The sequence below is a fragment of the Dipodomys merriami genome, unplaced genomic scaffold (genome assembly GCF_024711535.1).
Source record: "Dipodomys merriami isolate MVZ:Mamm:240054 unplaced genomic scaffold, mDipMer1.0.p SCAF_17, whole genome shotgun sequence".
NCBI lineage: Eukaryota > Metazoa > Chordata > Mammalia > Rodentia > Heteromyidae > Dipodomys > Dipodomys merriami.
Genome location: NW_027203048.1, coordinates 28418186 through 28444802, shown reverse-complemented (window position 1 = coordinate 28444802; position 26617 = coordinate 28418186). Strand labels below are relative to the sequence as shown.

Below are 26617 nucleotides of genomic sequence, written 5' to 3'. Positions count from 1 at the left end.
GTCTTTGGGTTGCTCAGTTCATTTTCATTTATATCCAGTGCAGCTGATGGGCCGCTCTGTTGTGTTTTCCCGTTTCCCTCTGATTTTGTGCCCTCCCCCTTAGCTTCCTTCCGTTGTATGCATATATGTATCATATATATGGTCAAGAACATGGAGTCATTTAGCAATGATACAACAGAATGAGTGGAACTCCTTTGTTTCTCGAGTCCTGTTTACTTTGTCATATCTCCTTGCATTTTGGCTTTAGCGTCCACATATCAGGGAGACCATGTACCAGTTGTCTCTTTGCTCTTGATTTACCTCACTCAAAATGATTTGCTCTAGCTCCATCCATTTCCCTGCAAATACCATTATTTTGTCCTGCATAATATTCCATTGTATATAGGTACTACAATTTTTGGATTCATTCATCAGTAGTGGGGCATCTGGATTGTTGTGTCCTTGTATCCTGGTTTCTGTTGCTCAGGTTAGATGCCTTGGAGTGGTATGGCTGGGTTATAGGGGAGATCTATATTTAGCTTTCTGAGGTACCTCCAGACTGCTTTCCAAAGTAGTTGTATTAGTATACATTCCCACCAGCAATGCAGTAGAGTTCCTCTTTCTCCATATCCCTCCCAGCAATTGTGGTTGGATGATTTAGGATATGGGCCATTCTGACTGGGATAAGGTAGTATCTCAGGGTTGTTTTTATTTGCATTTCCTTTACAGCCAGGGATGATGAACATTTCCTCATTTGTTTCTTTGCCATTTTTATCTTTTCTTCTGAGAAGTCTCTCTTTAGAGGAGCAAACTCTTCAACGTGGATAAACATATGCTGTATTATCACTCAACTGTGATTTAGAGATATAGTTTGCAATATTTGCTATGACAGGGGCTGGGAAGGTGGCTCAGTGGTAGAGCGCTTGCCTTGCATGCCTGAGGCCCTGGGTTTGATTCCTCAGCACCACATAAGCAAAAAAGAAAAAAGCCGGAAGTGGCGCTGTGGCTCAAGTGGTAGAGCACTAGCATTGAGCTGAAGAGCTGAGGGACAGTGCCCAGGCCCAGAGTTCAGGCCCCACAACCGGACCCCCCCAAAAAATACTTGCTATGACATTACAGCTGTAGATATGGCTCAGTGGTACAGCCTGTGCAATACCCTGAATTCCATTCCCATACCTACAAAATAAATGAAATAAAATAAAAAGACGCCATGGATAAACTTTCCTACTCTTTATGATAGGAAAATTTAAGAAGAAAATTCTATGTACATACAACCATATAAGATAATGTTAACCAAAATGTACCCCAAGACAGGGACACAAAAGGTTTTATTTTCTTTTTCTGGCTAGGGTTTTTAATGTACCTACAGTGCACTATGTGATTCTTTTGTTTCTATTGTATGTTCTTCTCCCATGGTATAACCCCTGTTTTCACTGGATTTGATGCTGGTGCTCTGCACCTTGTATATATATTTTTGTAATTTGGGGGAAGGAATGTTGCAGAATGCTTAAATGAGTGTGCAGGCTGACCCATTATGATGATAAGATGTCCAGGACACTGTTTTGAAAACGAACTTCACAATGTCAAGGTGGGCGGGCGGGAGGAGTTGGGGAGGTGGGGAGGGAAGTGATAGTAAGGGGAAAATAAAGGAGGAGGTAACAATGCTCACTATGGAATGTACTCATTTTTACCCTACTCATGTAACTGTAACCCATCTGTACAACATTTTTACAATAAAAAATAAGAGAAAAGAACAAATCTCATTAATTGAAAATTGTTGAACATAATACAATAAAACAAAACAAAAACTATGATGTGTCACCAAAGTCATGATCTCAATTTATTATAGAACTTTTATTGTTTATCAAGGTGGCAATTAGGTAAATTTTCCAGTACAAGAATCTGTTCATGTGTGTTGTTCTAATTCTTCAATATAAATAGGATTTTTTCTTGCATATATTGCTTTAGGAATGACCATTATTTCTGTTACAAAAGTCACATTCACAGTCATGTAGTATTTGATATATTCTATCTGAAATATTGAATACTCTATTTGAAATATTGGTGAATGTGAAAGGCCATTATAGAGTATATAAGGAGAAGTGTGTTCTGACTGAGTACACTAACCATCTATATATTAAGGAAAATCCAAGTTAAAATTTATATGAATAACATTCTCAAATGGAAACCATTAAATACATTGTTAATTTCAATCTTATTTATATTACTCTTGTCTTATGAATTAGAAAATGATTATTTAAAATATGTATATATATTATTCAGTTTTTTATTGTAAGAATACCGTAAAGAGGGGTTACAATTAAATGAACAAGGTAATGAGTACATTTCTTATCAAGCATTATTGCCTTCTCCTTTGTTTACCCTTACCATCCCTGCACTCCCATCTTCCCCCCCACCCCCCAGCAAAAGTTGTAAAGTTCGTTTTTCGACATAACGTCTTGTATATCTCATTGATGCATATTTTATTAGAAATATACTGTACAGAGAGGTTAGTTACATGAGCAAGGAAATGAGTCCATCATTGAGTCTATCAATCATTATTATACCCTCCTTTATATTTCCCTTACCATCCCTTTCCTCCCGACCTCCCCAACTCCTCCCTTCCCCCTGCCCCCCCAGCAAAATTGTAAAGTTTATTTTCAACATACTGTCTGTACATCTCTTTGTTACGGTGGCTCATCCTGTATTCTTATTTCACCATTTTGTTATTTTCTTTCCCCTTCCTAAATTAGAAAAATGTATATACAAGATGCAGGGCACCAGAATCAAATACAGTGACAACAGGGGTTGTACCATGGGGGAAGAACATACAAAAGAAAAGAAAAGAAAATACCTAGGAGTCAACTAAAGAAGTGAAGGACTTCTATAATGAAAACTTTAAAATCCTGAAAAATGAAATTAAAGCAGAACTAAGGAAGTGGAAAAACCTACCATGCTCCTGGATTAGGAGGATTAACATCCTGAAAATGGCAATACTTCCAAAGGTTATCTACAAATTCAATGCAATACTTATCAATATCTCAACCTCATTCTTCAAGAAAATAGAAGAAGCAATCCAAAAATCCATATGGAACAATAAAAGACCCTGAGTAGCAAAAACGATCCTTAACAGAAAGAACAGTGCTGAGAAGGCTGAGATCCATAGGATCACATTTTGAAGGCAGCCTGTGCATCCATTTGTGAGGTTCTGTCTCCAGTTGACTAGCACAAAGCTGGACTAGTGATGGAACTCAGGGGCTAAAATACCAGCCTCCAGCAAAAAAGCCAAGAGATGCTGGGGCCCTGAATTTAAACTCTGGTACCTAGTAGAGCCTGAGAGTCACATTAAAATCATATAGTTAGTAAAAAATCATTGACAAATATAAAAACAGTTCAGACATGTAATATGTTACACGTATAAGAAATATCATTTTTACTGGAAAGTTAATAATAGAAAAGATGTACATGTTCAAGAACAAACAACTTTTTCTGATGTCATCAATACTGTATTTTACCATGTTATATAGTATGTGCATGTTTACAACATACTAGTAGAAAAAACTATTTTTCTAAAGTTTGTTGACTTTTAATCTTAGAACATAAATTGTGGATGCAACCAGTCTTATTCTATATCTAAGAAGTTATTACCTGTAATAATATGTTTAAATGCAAAGTGGTTTACCTTTATTTCAGTGAATGAAGGTATACGTTATGTCACAATCTAATTTTGGGTTTGAGGTTAAAGAAACATAATTGTTAAAGAAGCTGCTGCCAGAATTTCTTCTACATTTGCTTTTATGGAAGGCAATCTATTAACTTGCACAAACTTAGGGAATTTCCATAGAACATCAGCTTTGTATTCTGAAGTCAATGGCAAGTAGAATGATGACACTGAAGAAACCAGACATAGATTCCACCTGTAACTGAACAAGTTCATATCACCAGGTGTGTATGCAGCACACCTGGATGTTCTGAAGAACTCTGCAGACATGCCCAGCATCCTGTAAGACTGCATGAAAGGAGTTCATCTGAGAGGAGCTTATCCCAAATCTTAATGAAATTTCACTGAGCTACAGTCCCAGCCTTTTCTTAATGAAATTTCAAAGTCCAGTATGAAGTTGTGAAGAATTACAGTTTACAATGTTAAAACACTTCATCAATCTTTACATTTTCAGAGTGAACCTTTTGTCACTGTCAGGAACATAATCAAGTAGTGAGTAAATTTAATGAAAATTTCATATGTCATGCTAAGAGTAGATTAACTTAAAATTACTATAAAGGTGGTATACAAAGGGGTTACAGTTATATGAGTCAGGTAATGAGTGCATTTCTTTTTGAACAGTGTCACCCTCTCCCTCATTTTCTCCCCTAACTCCCCAAGTTATAGATTAACTTTTTGGACAGTAGCAGTCTGATTTGTAATGTAGAATACCAATAATATATATTCTACTCTGATATCTCCAAACAAACGCAGTGTTTCTTCATGTTGTGACAATCATAAAAAGACAATAAGACGGGAAAGCAGATTCTTACAGCAGGTTGTTATGAAATCCATCAGGTCAATAGAAGACATTTCTTAATCAAAGACGGCATCTAAGCAGTGATTTATGCTAATTATCACATGAAAATCAAACAACAGGGAAGCCACAGAATCCAAATTGAGTACCTGTGTTATTGTTCTGATTTGATGTGATTATTAAAAGTACATTGTCAGGGGAACTGGAAATCTGCTGTTGTCAAAACAGAATTTGGTCTAAAATACAAGCAGCATTTTACTTTTTTTTTCTGAAGCTAATAATGCATTGTAAATGCTGCACTATGCAAAAAGGGAGTAGGAGAGAGGAATGCAAAGAGAAATGAAGGAGAATCAAAGAGACACCATAAATTATGGTGTTCGTGTTAACTCTTTAGGTTACTTGATAATTTTACAGTGTTCTTTTCCATGTGCATTTCTCACAAGTCCATTCCACCTTGACTCCCATTCCCTTTAGAATTAACATAGGATACCACCAGTGAAAAATCAGAAGAAATGCTAAATTTTGACCTCCCTTAAGTAAATGTCATGAACTTTATTTCTTTCCAGCATCTATGCATTAGGTATGGACCAATCCTCTTTCTCTTATAATCTGTATAGCATTTTTGTTATTTTAAAATTAGTTTTGTTTTGTTGTTTAATGCTTGGTAGTGATATTCCAGTCATCTTGCTTGAAATTGCACTTCAAGAAAAGACTGAAGAAATTTTAACTATTGTAAGATCCAGAGAGATAAGATAAATTCGTTTTTCCCCAGTTTTTATTTTTTTTCTTTCTGTCATTGTTATTGGTTTGATTTTACTGGTGATTAACTCATAGCCTCAAATATAATTGGCAAACTACCACTGACCTTTAGCACATCTTGCAAGTTATTAAGGGTATTCTGAGTATTTAACCAAACTATCTCTTCCAGAATACTGACCTTGAGAAATTCAGAAGGTAGGTATTGTTTCTTAATGTTTGTTTGATGGACAAGAAAAAAGCTTACTGTCAAAATAAAAATGAAAGTGCTGCTGGCAGTTATACTTGTTGAGCCTTCTCTCTCTCTCTCTCTCTCTCTCTCTCTCTCTCTCTCTATATATATATATATATATATATATATATATTATTTTACAAGATAAAGTTAGGTAATTATTTTGTGGTTTGGTATGAGTCTTGCAACTTTGGAGTCAGACTAATGAATTTGGAGTTAAAGGCTTCTTACAGTGCTTCTGGAGTCTATGTTTTCAACATTAAATGCTTCCTCATTAGTGAATAAATCTCACTTTTTCCCTTCACCATAAGCATGAATTTAGTGAATGAAACACTGTAGCATTTTAAAATGTATGACAGTTATTAAATTTATAAAGAAATATATATCAGAAGGGGACCTCAAAGATATGATACCTCTTAAAATTCTGTTTCAAACCAACCAAAATTGGTGTTGACCATATCTTTGGATGGTGAAAATATAATTCTCATTAAAACAAGGCTACTAGTATTCATTCCATATAATTTCATTAATTTTACAAGAAACAATTTTCTCAGAAGGGATTATTAACATCTATCATAATGAGTACCCCATTTTCTGTCACACTTGCATCCCTATCTCAGAATTGTTTGAAATAGCTGCTCAGTCCTTTTCTTAAATAAGACACACAAATACACAAGGACCAAAGAGATTTCTCTTAGAAAAACATGTATTTATTGAGACTATAAGCCTAATATATTTCTTTGGATAGTTGAGACCCTAAGCTTTCCAAAGTAAAAGATGATTATTGTTAGAGATAAAAGACTGAAATTAAAAGTGTCCTTAAAAGACACTAAAAAGTTGCCAGGCAGAGTGTGAGCAAACATCTCATGACTGTTCAGTCGCTTTCTGTTTCTTAAGTGGACATATTGTCTGCTTCACACAAACACTCCCACCCAACCGCCCAAATGACTATTGATAGAACACAGACTTTAATAAGATAATTTGCTTCCAAGTGGTAAATATAATCCCTTGGGCTTTCAAAGTCATATTTAAAATCTTTTTCTGTTTTTAAATCTTAGGAGATTTTTGTCTTGTGCATTCCTTGTCTAGTAATCACGTATGCCACAATGCAGTATTTTCATTAGAAATAGTTACTTAGTAAAACAATATTTGAACTCACGATTTTTCTAGAGTTGTTAAGCAAATGATCATTTTATTGCTATTCCAAAAGCTAGTCCATGAGATACCAATGTGATAATATATATTCAAGAATACTAAGTACATTTTGTTTTGTAATTTTTTCTACCACACCCATCCCTTTTATTCTCTTCATTTCTTGTATTCTCATATTTTTAGTACAAGTCATCTAGCTATTTGTATTGGTATTTACATTGGCACCTTTGACTATAATTTCTTATTAAATAAGCACCTAATGCTTGTTATATTCCCTATTATACAACATAAAAGGAAGCACAAAAATGGATTTACTAATCTATGAAATGATCAGAAAAAGATGTTTGTAGTAGTCAAGCCCCTCCAAAAAAACCCTGAAAGCTAATTTCACAATATATTACAGAGTTCTTTATACTGAACCCACGAGTTGAATTCTTTTGGTTAATGTGCTTTATGTGTCTTCCTCTTTTCCTCTAAAGGCATTTTTTAAAGGAAAGAATTATATCTATAATACACTTTTAACTCCAGTCTTTTTCAGCTAACCAAATGAGATAGGTAAAATGTGTGCACAGAATTTCCACCATGTAAATTTTAGACATTTGGATCACAAAGAATACCCATCACCTCCTCAAGAGTTTGTTATTGTAGACTGTTTTCCAATCTCCTCACCAAGCTTCCCGTTTCAGTGGAATACATTTTATTGTATTCGATCACATAAAAGCCATCATGGGGGTTGGTATTGATACTCACCACTTGGCTTCTCAAATCTCCTGGGACAAATTCAATTTCATATTTTCATTCTATTTTGTCAGAGTTTTGTAAGCATATTTTGACCCTGAGGATTTGAGTTCATATGGCTTTATTGAGGTATCATCATAGACTTTGATTAGATTTTCTTCCTTAGGAATAAAGAATTGTTAAAATAGACATTTAAAGATGTGTTGCTATTTTTTAATTATGCCTACAGTTGGAATATTGAGCAAGTTGGTATTGCTTCTTCTTCCATTTACTTTTAGTGATTTTTATCTGTTGAAACATTTCACTTGAATTTTAAACATGTGTGCTCTAAGTCCTAACTTTCCTGATTGATCAATATTGAGTCAAGTCCCTGTTTGTAGATAATAATGTCTAAGTATTAAGATGGCACAGCAGAACAGAAAGAACAGTACATACTGTCACATCCAGCATGATGCATTTTGTAAAACCATTGCATAAAGATGAGCCCTTTTGCACTACCTTGCAAGGTTGCTATAGTTACAGAGGATTGCTTTATGGGAATTCCTTTTTTTTTTTTTTTTTTTTTTTTTTTTTTTTTACTGATATTGGATACCAAACCTTAAGTTCTCATTTCATAATGTTCTTAAGTTTCTTTGAAAAATAACCACCTTTGTAAAAATATTCTGAATCATATTCACAATTCTTCTTTTTCTCCCATCCACAAATAACGTAGTTTGAATTAAAGCAGAGAAAATTAACACCATTAAACATATGTTTACCACCCAGACTGAATAGAAATTTTGCTCCCCACGCAAACTGATGTTTGTCAATTTCTAGATAAATCCAAGTATTATATTTTTTAAATGAAATATGTTCTCAGCTGTTAAAATCCAGTGAACAATATTATTAAAACACAGAGGTTTCTCTCTGTGATTGCAACTTAATTTAAAGAAATAAAGACTGAACAATCCAACTTACAAAAGGATTTTGTGTACCTATGAACAGTGAGATTCAAACTGCCACAATTTAACAGTCTCATGGGTGATTGCTTCAATATTAGTGACAGATAATATGGTTTGGGGAAATGTAAGTAACACTATCATCCTACAATGGCCAAAATGCCATTTATTGTAGGCTAAGGCATGAATACATTGCCTGTAGTCATATGCTGTCCTGTTTCCATTCTCTACGTGGAGGCATACAAGGAAGGTTTTCCCATCTTTAAGTATTTGCGATTCTCTTGAGAGCTACTTAAACTTCCATCTTTTCTTAAACCTATCCAAATGGTGCTGTCAAACTTATCAAAATATATAATTATAAAAATAGAATATATAACTATATCTTACTTATGAAATATATGAATTTGTTTTATTGTCTATATCACAGTAAATCCCTCCCTAATAGAATCATGTTTTCTTATTATTTTAACCATTGGGAAAGCACATCTTCTACTGTCATCTCATGATTTTTGTTTTTATTTTTAACTTAAATTATTGTCAAGGTGATGTACGGAGGGGTTACAGTTACATAAGGTAGTGAGTACATACCTTATTGAACTTGTTATCCCCTTCCTCATTTATGTCCCACTTTCCCACCTCTCACCATCCTCTAATTTGAAGTTGTACAGTTCATTTCCAATACTTCTTGGAAGTATTGCAGTTACTTGCTTCTCCCTTTGTCCTTTGTCTCATCATTTTGTAGGATCATGTTTTCATCACCTTCAGATCTCTCCATTAATCCTGGCTAGGTCTCTTTACATTTTCATTGCACTCAAAAAATTTCAACAAATAATACACTAAATAATAAGCTCAGGGACTACTAGAGTCTGCTCTCTAGTCTGTTTGCCAGTAATGTACAAGAAGATAGGGAAATCATGAAAACAACCCCATTTGCAATAGCCTCAAAAAAAACCCTGAATTAACCTAACCAAAGATGTAAAAGATCTTTATGGTAAAAACTATAAAAATCTGAAGAAAGAAATCAAAGAGGATGCTAAGAAATTGAAAGACCTTCCATGTTCATGGATAGGTAGAATCAATATTATGAAAATGGCCATACTGCCAAAAAAATATGCAGATTCAATGCATCCCTATCAAAATCCCAATGGCAGTCTTTACCAAGATAGAGAAAACAATACAAAAAATTATATGGAACAACAAAAGACTTAGAATATCCAAAGTAATTCTAAGCAAAAAAAAAAAGCCACACAGATGATATCACAATACCAGCTTTCAAACTCTACTACAGAACCTTAATTACAAAGACAGATGGTTATTGGCACACACAAAAAAGAATCTACTTATGATGTCAAAACTCTACACTGGGGCTTGGAAGGTGGCTCAGTGGTAGAGCGCTTGCCTTGTATGCATGAGGCCCTGGGTTCGATTCCTCAGCACCACATAAGCAAAAAGAAAAAAGCCAGAAGTGGCGCTGTGGCTCAAGTGGTAGAGCACTTACCTTGAGCTGAAGAGCTGAGGGACAGCACCCAGGCCCAGAGTTCAGGCCCCATGACCGGACCCAAAAAAAAAAACAAAAACTCTACACTGTTAACTCCAAGAATTCCTTACTGATGTCATAATATTACATACACATTCACATACACATTTTAATTATTTGGTATCATTTCGCATATAGTATTCTGAAACTGGCTTTAGTTACTTTATCAGAACTGAAAGTAATTTTTAATGTCAAAATTTATAGAATCTTACTCCTTTCTAATTGCTTCAAAAGACACTACAATTTGGAACAACATATCTGGTTGCAATTTAACACACCTGTTTGTCTTACATGTACAAAAGTTGAGCATGCTGAATTTGTTGCTAGCAATAACATACTCTTAGTTTAGTTCTTAATTCATCCTCTCTAAAAGACCTCATTTCCCTTAAAAATACACAGTTATTGTGAGATTGAGTGGTCTTTACCAGCTTGTTCTTGTTTGAGAATGATTTTGATGAAGACTTCTTTGAAAGTCTGGACAGAGATTGAGCAGTGTTCCCTACACATGCTGAATATTAGTTCAGAGTACGTAGTATTTAGTTAGTGCTGTGTGTGCTTTTGACATGGTTGCTTTACAAGTATTTTTCAGAATTTATAGTCCCAGATTGCAAATTTTCAGATGCAATATAAAAAATATACTCACCAAGTCAAGAAACTATATTAATATATCATATAGCATTTAGTATTTTGTAATCCACAACCCAACCTACTTTATGAGCATTCATTTTTATGTAGATTACTGTTTTGTGTCAGATTAATCTGTGAAAAAAGGATTGACTGAAAATTCACTCTAGTTGGAAATCAGATAATATCTACATTTAAGAAAATAAATAATTCTAAATATATTTTGAAATAAATATACATGCTAATGGGAAATAGCTGGTTCAAATATACTTCTAAAACATACTTTAGGTAGAAATGTCAGTTTTGGGATAAGTTAACAGTTGTGGCATAATGACTGATAATTTTCTCAATAAATAATTCAATTTCATTCAGATTTTTTATTTTCTGAGAACACAGTGAAGAAACAAGGATTCACTAGAGGAACCGGATGACTATAGATCAACAAAATCGCTTTTGTACTTTGGTAGTTAGCTGATGTGATTTCTTATTATAGTGAATTAGCATCATGTTTAGAATTTGGTTGTTATCAATTCAGGGAATATTTTTAATGTCAATTTCACAAGTTCCTTTTGAAGGGAGAAAGAAAAACAAATTATTTTGTAGACAAGGCATCAAAATACAATTTTTCAAAAGTAAATAATGGATCTTTTAGTAGAAGTTGGTATTGAAATTGTTTTCCTCACACAATGAACACTTGGAATAATAAATAGAATTATTTAAAAGGAAATTCTTTAAGTATATTTTTGAAAATTTAGTTAGGCACTATTGTATATGTGTTGGCATGTGGTTATTTGGATTGCTACAATCATTGTTGATAGATAAATGGGGTTCAATTAATGTAGTTTTGATAAATACATTATTGAGAGAATTGCTACTCTGATCTTGGTAGCTTAGTTCGGTCCAATGTGGTTAGTATTTTGATGAAAGAAAATAATACTTAATGTGTCAAATAGGAGTCTGAGTTACTTAGTTGATCATATATATATATATATATATATGCAAAGCAAATGTTCAGCTAACTGAGCCAAACTTGCAGCCCTAATTTTGCTTTAATTATTTTTTTGGATAGGGTATCATGATTTTGCCAGGCTTGTTCTGACCTTGATTTTTCTATCTAGGCCTCCCACAGAGCTGGGATTATTTGAGCAAATGACCTTAGTTTTGGCTTGTTGGTTGGTTTGGAGACTCACTATGTCCAGGTTGGCCTTGAATTGCATTCCTTACAATCTTCAGTTCCCAGATTGGTGGGATTTGTAGATGTACACAGCCTTGCCTGCCGTAACATTCTTGCCAACTGAAGAACTTGTTCAAGGGGTGAATTTATCCCTTCATAAATTTGGAAATGATTATGTTTTGTATTATTTTTAAAATATTTTTAAAGATTTAGCAAGGATTTATTTCATTATAAATGGATAAAGTATACTTTGTTACAATTGCTTTGCAATATTCAAAGGTATCTCCCACTAATTGACCATTTGTTTCATAATGGAGTTGTTTGTAGTTTAACAAGCAAATAAAAAATTAAAGTAAATGACTACATTGAAATGATATCTGAAAATGAGTAAAACACTAATTAGTAAAAGCAGTGTCAACTTCTCTGACAAAACCAAACTCAATGAAAGCATATAATATACTGCACCTAAAGAGCAAGTGATCTTATATGATGTAACATATATACAAACACCTAGCCTGAAGATTATTTAGGTTTTAGTTTGTTTTAGTGGTCAATAAGAAATGTAGTATCTTCTTGGATTTTCAGAATATCAATGCTCCTAATGTCAGCTGAGAAATAAAAAGAGAAGTCTTGACAATGGGAGACTGGATCTATAGATCCCAAGATATAATCCCACGATTAGACATAATGTTTAAATATTTTAATAAAAAATGTAATTGCAGTATTGTAACTTTTACTGATTTCTTCAAAGAGAAACAGTGACAATAGCTCCTTTGGCTGTTGGCTATTGGGATGTGTATATTTTGGATGGGTGGTGAATAACAGCAAAGCAAATGTTCCTTCAATTCCCATATTTGAAAGCAAAATATACTGGAAGGAGTATTTAACTATGCCATTTCATCCACATGTTTGGATATATCCCTGTTGCTCTGAGAAAGCCCTGGGACAGGAGGAAACTTTAAACTTAATGTTAAAAAAATGTATTTTTCTTTCTCCCACAGCCCTGTTTGAATAGAATGTTGCATTACATGGCTGAGAATATGCCAGAGATCTGTTCCATGTAAAAGAATGCTTTAGTATGTTTTCTTAATGCTACTTTCAGTAGCATCAGCACAAACACAAGCTGATGGTATTATTTTCCTATAGCAGGTACTTAGATCTGAAGATGCCTAGCCACTTCAGAATAACCAGAAAAACAGGTGGAAGGATAAACCATGATGACTGACCACAGGCAAAACCAGGAAGAGTATCTTAGAAAATAGATTCCAACTGTCCCCAGTCGACCTTTCTCATTTTTATTTTAAAGGATTACTTGTTGAATTGCTATGTTTGAGCTCTGGTTGGTTACAGAGGCAAATATTCTGCTTTAAGAAAGAAAGGATTTCAAAGATTATGCAAGATCAATATGAAACTTCATTTCATTTCATTTTGGAAGAAAAATTCATTCAGACTTTCTAAAATTTTACTCTCTAGACTTATGTTCAGCTTCATGTTCTATGTTTGAAACAAAAGCCACAATTAAATATAACTACAAATAAAGTAGTATATTAAATTAGTAAACTCCTCAGCTGTTTACAACCACTTCAAGCATTGGTTCATTGCTTCTATTAGTTCAGGTTCTTCCGTGAAACCAAAGGAGTGTGTGTGTGTGAAATCATTTAAATAGGGATACAGGTGGACCCATTGCAACAAGTTGTTATGTCAAAAAACGAACTTTACAACATTGGTGGGGGGGAGTGAGGGTTGGGTGGGGGAAGGAGGGATGGGAAGGTATGGGGAAGGAAAACAAAGGAGGAGGCAACAATGCTTAAGAAGAAATGTACTTGTGTGTGTGTTTATGTTTGTGTGTGTGTGTGTGTGTGTGTGTGTGTGTGTGTGTGTGTGTCCAGACAGGCAAGTATATAGATAGATAAAGAGACAGAGAGTAGGAGAGAAGTATTCATGAATGCACTAAAAGGAAGTGTTTTGTATAATTGTGGGGACTGGTAAATCAAAAATCACTTGGGTAAACCAACTAGTTGGTGATTCACTTAAAATTGAATATTGCAGTCTTGAGCCTAAAAGCAGAAAACTCAAAATTTCTATGCTACAGTCTAGAGGTAGAATTCTTTCATTTAGATTTGACTTCAAACCTTTGACATATTGGATGAATCCCACTCACATTAACAAGTGTCATATACATTGCAAACATCAGCTGATTTCAAAGGTCAACCACTCCTGACTCCTATACAACATATCCTTAAAACAACAGCTAGACAAGTATTTCACCAAAAAACTGGTCACCATAGTCTATCTATGTTGACATTACAATTAACAATAATATTTCTCAAGAAAGCACAAAAATTCCTCCTATTCTCTGTTGTAAAAACGATGTCTTCTTAGTGCTGTTAAAGTTTTTCTTTATACACGAGAATTGTTAGGAGAGAAGCAAAAACCTCCCAATGACCTTCATCAGGGACTCTGAAAGTAGTTTAAATACACTATGAGCTTTCCCCCAACTATATCTAGAGCAAGGTTCTCAATATTCATCTCTCAGACATATCATTTACTGGATTTTTGAGTTTGCAGTGGGGAAACACATACAAATAAATGTGCAATCTGTTGTTCACGATTTTTAATTAAAATTTTATAGATCCATCATTTTAAAGAGCTAGTAGTTCCTTTGATCTCCTGGGTTCTGGAATCACAGTGTTTATTAAACGCCAGCATAACAAGGCCACATGCATATCTCTTGAGGGAAGAACAAAATCACATTTGAGACTGGAGGCTACTTAAGATGGTGAAGAGCTGTAGGGTGGAGGGGAAAAGAAGGGGCTTTTTAGTGTCATGGTGATATGCAGAGAGGTTACAGTAAGTGAGGTAATAAGTACATTACTTTTTGAACTTGTTACCCCCCTCCCTCATTGTTCTCCTACTTTCCTTCCCCCTTCTGATCCCCTCCACAAGTTGTACAGATCATTTGCAATGTATTGTCTTATGAATATCGCTGTTGCATTGTTTTCCCACCTTGTCCTTTGTCTCACCATTCTGTTGAAGAAGCTTTTGTGGGGGCCTTAGACCTTGATCAGAGGAACTGCCTGACAGATAACCAAACCCATTAAACATTCTAAGACTTCTCAAGCCTCTTTACAATGCCCTGAACTCATAGACGAAATTTAAAAAATGGCCTTTAGTCCCAGGAAAGTTCCTAGAAGGTCTAGAACTGATGAAAAATTTAAAGAACTAAAAGTAGTCTTGGATAAGGTGGAACTGAACAAAATCAAGAGGAGGAGTGTTTTTCTCTGTTTTTAATTCTTGTTGGCAATCACTTAACCATTACCCTTGCTTTTAGGCACTTATTGAAGTATTTTGCTGAGATTTAGTTACAAGTATCTGTTGCTTGTCTCAGCCACTCGCCTCCTAACTCAAATAACTGAATCCAGAGGAATGGACAGGGCAGGTAAACCTTGAAAACAAAATCTCTAAATCCTTTTGGAATTGAATACTAGAGGTAAAGCAGTGACATCTGGTTAGATAGGAATCCTTGGAAGTAAAACATGTTGATCAAAAACAATTAACATTTATGGAATGCCTGTATGGGTCTACCCAACAGAAATGATGGCAAGAAAAATAATTCTCTACCTTCACCCCTTTTCTGTTGTGCTCTTCTCACAAGGGATGGCTTTGTGGAGTTCCTCTGGTTTGTGGTTAACTCCACAACAACTTTCAGTGTGGTAGTGTATTTGCGTCAACAATGTGTTATTTACTAGAAATCTAGTGCCTACTAACCTTGAAAAGCTATTCATGCAAGAGTTCTTACATTGTTTTCACAACTGTTACCAAGTAAGTAGGAAGCAGACTAGACTCAGAAAACCAAAGCACCAGTAGCAATATATAATTGGTTCCCAAGCTGTTGAAGACGAAGAGCATGTAGAGTTCAAATACTGGAGGGCAGTGGTCCAGAAAAGGTGTGTGGGGATGATGGGATTGGATCTGAGCATTTGAACTGGCAGAGAGAAATGTTCAACGGTTAGCATTCCCTATTCCCTGCAGCTACTCCCCTGCCATCATTTCTACTCCACCATTGACTGTCCTGCTATCTACTGAGTGCAGCACAGGAGAATATCTTGAGATGTCCACATGTAAATTTTGGTCCAATTTAAAAAATAATCAGTAGAGAAAAATAGACAGCAAACCATGGGTAGTGGGGAAGTGGTTTATATCAAGGCAGTCATTGACCATTCAACAAGGTCATTGTGCCCTAGGATCATTAATGAAGTTCTAATGAGGGGAAAAAGGTATGGTAAAAATTAAAATGTACTTCAATAGAAATTAAGTACATAAATTGCTGAAACAGACATGTGGCAAGAGAATAGGAGGAAAACTTACTATCAAGTATACTAGGTTTTAATTAGATGTAAATACATTTTCTCTGGCCAATAAAAGCAATACATTCCTTTCTTTCAAATTGGTCTCGTAGATGGATTTTTTCTGATATCAATATCTTGGAGTAAATCCTCTCTCCTATGATGTTATGTGAAAAGATGAAGTAGAACACTAGATATTCATGTAGATGACAGCAATTTGAGGGTGTATGTTATTTTTCTTACTGCATTAGAATTACAGGTGCTTAATAAGTGAGAAGAAGACAGAAGTGGAGAATTTATGAGCATAACTCGGGTTTATGCTTCATATGTTTTGTGTGTGTGTGTGTGTGTGTGTGTGTGTGTGTGTGAGTGTGTGAAATTTCCTCTCTAAAATAGGCTAATATCTTCATCTTCCACCAGGCACTGGGCTTTTCTCACTCTTGTTGTTTCTGAGTGTGCAGAACAGCACTCAGTACATAGGACATATTTTAAAAGAATTTGTTGTATTTAATTGCATTTTATTTGTAAAACATCATGTTTATAAATACTTGATATAGTCTTTAGCATCAGACCACAGAATTTTTTATGACTTTCTGAGTGGAATTTTTCATTATGATATTCATAGACTTTCAGAAAAGTTCTGTGAAGCAAAATAAAATAATGTCCCTTGGCGTATTTTTGAGAGTTAGAAAAACATAACCTGTGTTGAGCTTCTCTTCTGGGCTGGGTTTCACATTTGCTGAGGTGAGAGCATACTTCCATGTTTGAACAGGTTTATAGGGACTTCATATGAGATTCTGCTTCCCATATAATAGCTACAACCCAGAAGGGATAGGAGAGGAAAGAGGAGTCCTATTAGGTGTGTTCTTCATGTTAAATACACTCAGCTTGAGATGACCTCTAAGGATTTAGACTTACACAGATGGATTAGTACATAGCATGAACTTACAGGATCCTTCCACACCCAAGACCTCCTGCTCTGAGCAGGAGTCCTCTTAGATGTTTGGTTAGACTGAGTTAGGTTGTGCTATCTAGTTGTAGTATCTATCCATTGGTAGGTATACCAATGTTATGGGGAGAATTTACTGCCTCTTCAGCTTTGGCTTGTCAATACAATGTGCTGTAAACCTAACATAAGAGATCAGCATTGATGGAGATTGATGGGTGTTACTTGTTTCTGACATGCATTACCTTAGTTTGACCATCTGTCAATGCAGAATAATAATCTTGAGGCTGTTTTGTGCTTGGGTATCAAGCTGTTGATTCTGTTGGTCCCTATTGTCCTCAGCCAAAATCTCATGAGGAGAATAGAACTGGAAAAAGAAAGAAAATTGCAATTAAAGAGCTTTTAAGAACGAATATAATTGATAAGCATGGGGTAGAAACCTTATCTTGTTTCCTGGGAGCGTTAAACTATTAAAAAAATCTCACTGGCTTCAGCATAAGGATTTGACGATTTACTACTACTACTACTACTACTACTACCACTAATAATAATAATAACAACAACAATAATAATCATTCATATTTACTGAGGCACTTTTATACATTTAAATATGTCATGACTTCATGGGAACAATCTCATTATTAGAGAAAATACATAAACATTACCTCACTGTTTATACAGTTTATGAAAAATTAAAGGTTCCTTCTGTGTTATGTTAAGTCATACAATGTGATATTCTAGTTTATAGTTACATAAACACACATATAGTGAAATAATATAGGGGGCAACTTAGTGCTATTTAATTCAAATGTTTGCACAGTGATGTCAAGAGGATTTACTTTGGGTGGGCTCTGAAAGCCTTCAGACTACTCCTTCCCTGGAGGCACTTGGCTCAGCTTTTAGTACAACACCATTTCGCCAGACCTTGGCTGTGAATATATACATATGAGGATTTTTCCAGGTACAATATGGGATTTGTGAAATAATGAATAATTATCTAATAGATGCAGTCTGGGTTTAAAAATTGCTCTTTTGTAGTTTATTAACCAATTTGTATGTATAGTACCAGAAATACTCTAGAGTACTGTTATTGTCTTAAACTATTTTGTAATTTCTTCATCGTAGAGCTAATTTAGAATATAAACCACTCTTCTCCAATTCAGGAACAAGCCAGAACCTATAACTCTGTTGACCCAATTACCAGATCTAAAACAAATTCAATTATAACCAAGCTGGATGCTTTGCTGCTTTAATCAATCAATAAAAAACACTATTAATAGATATATCTTAAGAAATGGTTCTCCATTCTTTCAACCATGTCTAGCAGCTCAACTATTTAGTGAATATATATATATATATATATATATATATATATATATATCATACATTATACCAGGCACAGGTTCATCTGTTGCATATTATATTTAAGTTCATCTTCTGTATAACCAGTTTCTTGAAGATGGTGAATGTGAAAAAGTCTGGCAGTATAAAGACAAAAACAAAAGGTAAAAACATGTAAAATAACAACATGACACACACAAGGAAGGAAACATAGAGGGATGTGTGTGAAAATGCTAAAAAAAAACAGTTGCTTTTGAGTAGTGGGGCTTGTGATAAGAAACATGTTCCTTATAAAATTTTCAAATTCTCATAAATGGGTTACTTTTTAGAGAATTAAACATGTAAGTATTACCTTCTTTCATGGAGTTCTCATTGAAGAATATTGTATACTAAGGAACTAAAGAAGGTACTTAATCTTAGCATATGAAATATATTGAGTGTTTAATGTATTTAGACCAATGAGTGAATGAAGGGATCCAAAGTAGCATCTTTACTTAAATTGGGTAAATACTTGTAAGCTTGTATTTAGACCAATGAGTGAATGAAGGGATCCAAAGTAGCATCTTTGCTTAAATTGGGTAAATACTTGTAAGCTTGGAGATCTTTCTACTCCATTAGTCCTGAAAACTTGGAAACTCCATAACATGTTTTCTAATTTTTTTAAAAACCTCTCTAGCAGGGCTGGGCACTGGTGGCTCATGCCTGTAATCCTAACTGCGCAGGAGGCTGAGATCTGAGGATCACGGTTCAAAGCCAGCCCCAACAGGAAAGTCTGTGAGACTCTAATCTCCAATAAACTGCCAGAAAACTGGAAGTGGTACTGTGGCTTAAGTGGTAGCCTTGAGCTGAATTGTTGAGGGACAGTGCCCACGTCCAGAGTTCAAGCCCATGACTGACAAAACAAAAACAAAAACAAAACAAAACAAAAACCTCTCTGGCAATACATAAGTTAAAACAGTGTAATATTAGGAAAAATATTATAATATAAATGACCTGAAATCTATCTAGATTAATGTAATACATGCTGATATGTGTCTCTTAAATTGAATTAATGGCCGGGCGCTGGTGGCTCACGCCTGTAATCCTAGCTACTCAGGAGGCTGAGATCTGAGGATCGAGGTTCAAGGCCAGCCCGGGCAGGAAAGACTGTGAGACTCCTATCTCCAATAAACCACCAGAAAACCGGAAGTGGCGCTGTAGCTCAAGTGATAGAGCGCTTGCCTTGAGCTGAAGAGCTGAGGGACAGCGCCCAGGCCCAGAGTTCAAGCCCCACGACCGACAAAAACAAAAAACAAAACAAAAAAAAAAATTGAATTAATGACCATTATTTCATTTAGTCAGTATAATTAGTTACTCATGCTTATAAAATTCTACTTAAAAAGAAATCACAATATTTTAGAACTTTATCCACTTGAGTTTTTACCCTAGAAAGCCCTTTTCAGTCAGCTTAAATGAGTAAATTAAAGTAATTTTTCTTTTTAAATAATAAATCATATTAAATTGATTAGAGATCACTTAAAAACCTTTTTGCTTTATGAAAAGTCAAGCATATAACAGCAAGTTATTTTAAATGATAAAATGATAACTATATTAGAGTAATCACTGTGATCACTGTTTAGAATTAAAATTTGTGTATATGACAATTTCACTAAACTTCTATTTCATTGTTTCAGAATATTAAACATTGGTACATCTGAATAATTTTATTGGAATTTTTCTTGTTGCTAAAAATGTAAAGTCTAAACATTAAAATTTTTGATAATATATAAACAATACTATATTCTCAGTACATATATGTTCAGAAAATGCTTTAAAAATCCCATCATGTATCAAAATTTTTCATTCATATTATTTTAACAAAGTAGATTTCTTTTTAAAGTGGCACTGCCGTAATTTCTTAGGATGATAAACAGGGGTTCAAAGACATAGGTCTAACCTACATAGAGTTTGGGTTGCTGATGATTAATTATATATGTCAACTAGAGATCTCACATGGCTCTGTGCAGCGTGTAGTAGTGGGGGGTAAAGCGAGTACTCAGGAACTTCTGTGTGGTGGTCAGAGAAAGAGAAAAGTAGAATTAAGCTCAGGAAAAGCTGGAGAGAAAGTTGACCTTACAATAGGACAAAAGATAGATTGCAAAGTGAGAGGAATTTGTTCTCTGGAGCTGGACAGGAGCACCTATACTAGAAGACACATTAAAAGGAACAGCAAGGCATAAACTCAGAGCTATAATTAGAACTATATAAGAAACCAATGTGAATATCTGGTTTGAAAATCAGACCTACTGACTGACTGAATTGTACTCAACATGGAAGCTGTGGTAGAATGTTAGGTCAGAGTACACTGTGTAATTTGAAGCGTGCATAAGTGAAAGTTAAGAGATTAAGCCTGTGGCTACTTGAATTCAATGTAAATGGAGATTTACTATGCTAGGAACTTGGTAATTTAGGAGCTGTAGATTAATGATTACATGTATTATTCCTAAATTATGATATAAAAATTTCTCACCTATTTGGTATGCCAGCATATATTTTCCTGAGTGGGAAATTACTAACTGCCAGTTGTCTGTGGCTACTTCTTTAAACCTGGCCACTCAAGAGGCTGATCTGTAGATCCAAGTCAACTGAGGTCAAACAGTTCATCTCTGTCTTCAGTGTAACAGTAAAACACCTGGATGGGTTTTTGAGGCATGGCTCAATTGCAGAGCATCAACTTTGAGTAAAAAAGAGGTAACAGTACAGGGCCCTGATTGAGTTCAACCCCTGGTACCTGCACAAAACCAAAAGAAAATATTAATCTATTGGTAATATTTTATATAGTTTTTTGAGAATGTAATTAACACTGTTATTTTACCTGGAATCATGGAGAATGGTAGAGTTTCTAACAAGTTATTCTGGAATTCAAAGAGTTTTTAAATGTGTTAGTTAATTGTCTCAATATCTAGTACAGAGCAGAGGCTTAGGAACTGTTTATTAAAACAACTGAATGTTGCGTTTAGTTAATAGTCTTTCAATTTCAAGTTAAATTATTGCCTAGAATTGCAAATCAACTTACTTTGATTTCCTAAAAAAGTTACTGGGTTGGATTTTGATGGACAGAATGATATATAATATAATGCTTTGTACTTTATAGAATTTGAATCTAAGGAATAACTACCTTTTAATTAGATAAATTATTAAACCAGGATAATTTTTATTATGATTTATTAATATTGAACCTCCAGGCTGTAAGTCATCAGTAGCTATATATGGTAATTACATTTCTAATTAAATCTCCAAGCTAATCAGAGCTTCATATCAAGGTCCTTTAAAATTAGATTTTACTTGTATCCTTGAGAGTTAACTCTTCTGCATGGTATTTCTTTTCTTCTATCACCCAATTAATTAAAACATTAATAGTTACCTGATTTTCATTTTGCCTCTTGCTTACTTTTAACAATAGAGTTGTCCCCCAACCTGTTTATGAGAACATTTTAAATTTACAGTAATAGTAGTAGTGGTAGTAGTAGTAGTAATTCTCACCTTGTGAAGATGTTGCTTGTTAATTCCTCATCATTTGTGGGAGGTGGGAGGGTTTACTGGGGTTTGAACTTGAGGCCTTTAGCTGGCATAGTAAGCTCTACCACTTGATTGATGACTCTAGCCATGCTTTCCGGGGAGCTTGAACTCTTGGCTTGGGTGCTGTTCCTCACTCTTCAGCTCAAGGTCAGTGCTCTACCACTTGAGCTACAGTGCCACTTCCAGTTTTCTGGTGGTTTATTGGAGATAAGAGTCTCATAGACTTTCCTGACTGGGCTGGCTTTGAATGGCAATCCTCAGATTTCAACCTCCTGAGTAGCTACAATTACAGGCCTGAGCCATTGGCACCCAGTCTCTGGTTACTTTTAAGGTGTGCTTTTGCTGTATCCCTAGACCAGTCCGGACCATAGTAGTGACACTTCTGCTTAGGCCTCCTCAGAAGCTGTGATGCCAGGGTCACAACCTTGTGCCCAGCCTTTTATGTGGAGAAGACTATATGTAATTTTTACCCAGCTGATACTGAATTGCTATCCTCCCAATCTCAGCCTCCTGAGTAACTCAGAAAAAAACATGAGTCACTAAGCTCAGCTCCTCATCATTCTGTTACACAAATAATCACTTCAGTCCTTTAACCTTGAAGAACATAATTGCAATATATTCATTTGCTTTTCAAAACAAAAGACTTGTTTAATCTAAAGTCTTTGAGACTGTGATTAATTGCTTCAGTATTGAACACTAAGAAATATTTCATTATAAGTAGGATAGCATGTAAACAAATAAATATCAGTCTAAAAGGGAAAGAATACAGCAGAGTTGTGTCTGAGCACTGCATCTTATGGCATTGTAGAACATTTTATTTCCTGCATATTGTCTTGAGAATGTTGGAACTGTAATTTTTCAAGATGATAAACTTTCCTCTTATGATGGTAAGCTATTTCCTTATTCAATAATTGTATTTTTAATGTAAAAACACTCTAGGCAGGAAGAACCTGGATGACCATCATGTAACTGTCAAAAAATCAAATGTTTGCAAATAGGAAACTATAATGCTGTCAATGACCAAGCCCCTAAAATTTGATCTGCATTTATAATAACCAAAAATATAAAAAGAAGCACATTATCATTAGTCTCGAGAAAACATTAGTTCATCATCAATAAATTGTGCTGATATTCTTACAAATATCTTTATGACTTTTTCTGATTCTTGTGAAGCCTGGGAAATAGTTGCAAATTATCTGTGATTTACAGAAATTACAATTAACTTACCTTGTTTAAAGAAACTGTGAAGAAACAATCTAATTATGTTTTCTTTAGAGTTCAGTTCATTATAAACTCCACTGAAAGAAATTCTTTTTTAAAAGGCATCTTGTTTGTAGTGGGTTTTTTTAATGTTTTTTTTTTAGGAAATAATTGTATCCCCTGTGAAATTAATTCCTGTCAAGAACATTTCAGAGAATCATTCTTCTTTAACTTTACCTAGTCTTATCAATCTTGCCCATGAGTAATAACTCTTATGTCTGTTGAAGTATTTAGTTAAGGTTTTTTATAATGTAGCCAAAATGCTTTTCAAAATTCTCTGGAGACATTTGACTTGGAAAATTCACATGTCTGTCATACTTCTGTATTAGCTTTATGTTGCAAATACCTAATAAATAGTGGTCATTAAAATAATCATGTAGCAACATATCCCTCCAGTAGATTGGCAAAAAAGAAAAAAAAATCACTCTTAAATTCTTTCTGGTTGATTGAATTTAGAGGCTTGAGAATACTTTTAGGCAAATGTGGCTAAATAAATGTGCACCCTGGAGAGAAGAATAGCTTTTTTGTTTTTAATCCATTAAAGGTCCTTTAATTTCCTCACAGTTCTTTATATGTCTCCTCTCACCATTTTACTTCAGTAGAGGAACATTTGCAAAATGGCAGTAAGAGAGGAAAAATTCCCTATTGATTCCCATGAGCCATCTAACATGGTTTAAACAGAATACCAAGTACATTCAAATTTACCAGGAAGCTGTGGATGAAAGATGGCCAGAGAACTCTGTGAGAATTATATTTAAATAAGATTGTATTTCATGTCTTTTTGGGGTGGTGTACATCAACTATGAAAATAGATGAGATGGCAAAAAAAAGCTAACCCTGGTTGGAGAACAGCATTCTCATAGTGGACTCCCTTAGAAAACTAGATAAGTGCCAAGAAATCAAACGTTAGAAAGGTAGATGCATAAATACCCTAGGAGAATATTGGGGAAATAGGTAGAGCTCGCCTGTATGAGGTCAGCTGGTAGTGACTGATAAGACAGCAGACTTTCTCAAAGCACTACGTTTAAGGAAGTATAGTCCAGTTAGTTCTGTGCAGATGGTGTACTTGTAGCAGATTGGAATTCTCTAGTTCTGTGAACTGACCACCATCCCTGAGTATTCTAGCTCTAATACTGACCCAGTTTTCCTATTTTGTTTTTCCTCTTGTTTTGTTAAATAGAACAGTCAGTCTTACCCTCACCCAGTAGCTGTGAATTTTTCCTTAGTAGGCATATAAATTCTAATTATGTAAATCATTCTCTTCAGCAAGAGTAGAGGAATATAAATGACTTAAAGCACCTACTTTACGGACACCTGTGGATACTGCAAAGAAGTGACCTCTACCTTAAATCAATTCACCTTATGTCACAGTGGATCACTCTTTGAATTTTTGAGAAATTTTAACTCAGTTGCTTGGTTATCTCAAGAAAATGATTTCTTTCTGAGATAATCACAACCAATTTAACTGCAAAAAAAGAGCTATTGTTAGAAAGTACACTATTCATAATAATTTATTCAGGTTCATTTCATTTTGAGAATAGAAAGAAAGAATACTCAAGGATACATTTTATTTCACATTAACTGAAACTGTAGTGTAGATAGAAATCAGCCACAATATAGCTATTAGAAACAGTGGATTTCTTCCTACCCTTCCATAAAAATTGATAGATCAATTGTAGAAATCTTTATGTTCTTGGATAATTCATTTACATATTAAATTTGATTCAGAGCTCCTAATTCTGTAGAAACAATGAGAAATAAGCACACAGAGAAAGACTAATTTGATCAACTAATAGGAGGATGCTGATATTCAGAAACAAAAAAGGCTAAAACTTCTACTTCTGAGGCAAAATTGATTTGGAGTTCATTTTGTAGTCTTGTTTTCAGCCATTCCTCTGCAAGAAAGGCTGGACAATTTCTTTAATACCTAATGTCCTTATCTATATAATTGGTGTCTCTGATAGCCACATCCCCAGGACTGTTTATGTTATTATTAACATGGTTCATACTTGTAAATGGTAGATATTCAACAAATGTTTTAGAGTATTGGGGAGAGAAATGAAAGGCCAGGTAAAGTGGCAAGAATAGAACCCACCAAGGCTTTAAATCTTCTCTGGAGTCTGGATGGGGTGCAGGGTTTTGCTCTCAGCTATTCTGGCCCTGCTGATTCTGTGGAGGTGGGGATACTTTGTTTATAACAAACCTTCCAGGTGATTCTGGTATTTCCCAAAGCTTGAAAACTACCACTTCTCACACCGTGTGGCAATCCCAAAACACTTCTAAAAGGCAGTTTTTCTTTTTTCTGATGGTATGGATTTCCTCTGATAACCTAAGTAGGCCTTTCAAAGAGCCCTTGGAGATTGCCATACCTTCTTTAAGACCATGTCTGCTCATCCTAACAGTTTCTTAAGGTAAGTGAAGATTTTATATGGCATTATGAAGCACCCTTCAGATTTATTTTAAGGGATCAGTGTTTGGTTCATAGTTTACTTTCAATAGTGGAGACCCGTTCTACTACTTTAATACAAACCTTGGACATATATATGATATGGAACACAATTGTGTTCACAATACGTATTCGCAACACTGCTAGTACACCAAGGAATGTAAAGGTTCATGAGATAATCTTCTAAATTCAAGGATCCTGAAATCAGTCTGTAGCAGATATTTTTGCTTGACTGACAGATGAGGAGGAGGAGGAGGAAGAGGTGGGGAGGAGGAGAAAGAGGAGAAGAAAAAAGGGGAGGAGGAAGAGATGGAGGAGGAGGTGGAGAAGGAAGAGAAGGAGGAGGAGGAGGAGAAGGAGGAGGAGGAGAAGAATGGTTGAGGTGAGTTGTGGGACTTAAACTTAAGCCATTGTGTTTTTGCTTAGTGTTTTCACTAAGGCTGGTGCTATGCCACGTAAACCACATATCAACTTACGTTCTTTCTTATTTTCTGGTTAACTGGAAATAAGATTATTTGATTTGTCTGTCTAAGCTAGCATTCCTATCATCCTCAGATCCCAGCTTGATAAATATCCAGGATTCCAGGGGAGAGCCACAGGTGCCTGGAATGACCCACAGGTTTTTTGTGTTTTTCTAAATCTCATGATAGCAGAAACATAGCCATTCTTGTTTCCCAGTCTACACCTAGCATAGTGCCTGGATGTTAGTTGATATTTCCTAAATACTTCTTTAATGAACAAATACATTCATGAATTCAAATGCCCAGTGAAAGAAAAAGTTCTTTCTGCCTTTTGTTTGTGTGCATTATCTTCCCCCCTGAAGGGTCTGGTGACCTTTAATGTGCATGTGGAGTAGACCAGGTGTGCACTTTTGCACAGCAGGGCCTCAGAAACGCTAATCTTGTTTGTACACTATTGTGACTTACTCAGATGTTCTGAACACACAGGGTCTCAAGCTTGACATTTCAATTGAAGGTGGGGCAGAGTTTTTAAATGCTGGTGCTAATGAGACAAAAAAAGTCTCACATTTCAAATAGTGGTTCACTGTGGTCTATTGTACCTAAGCCCTACAC

General features: G+C 35.0%; 1 protein-coding gene across 44 annotated transcripts in view; it reads left to right on the top strand.

Annotated features, from left to right (window-relative positions):
• The window catches only part of Nrxn1 (neurexin 1), a 1041346-nt gene that overhangs the window by 140079 nt on the left and 874650 nt on the right, over window positions 1-26617 (top strand). The window lies entirely within an intron of this gene.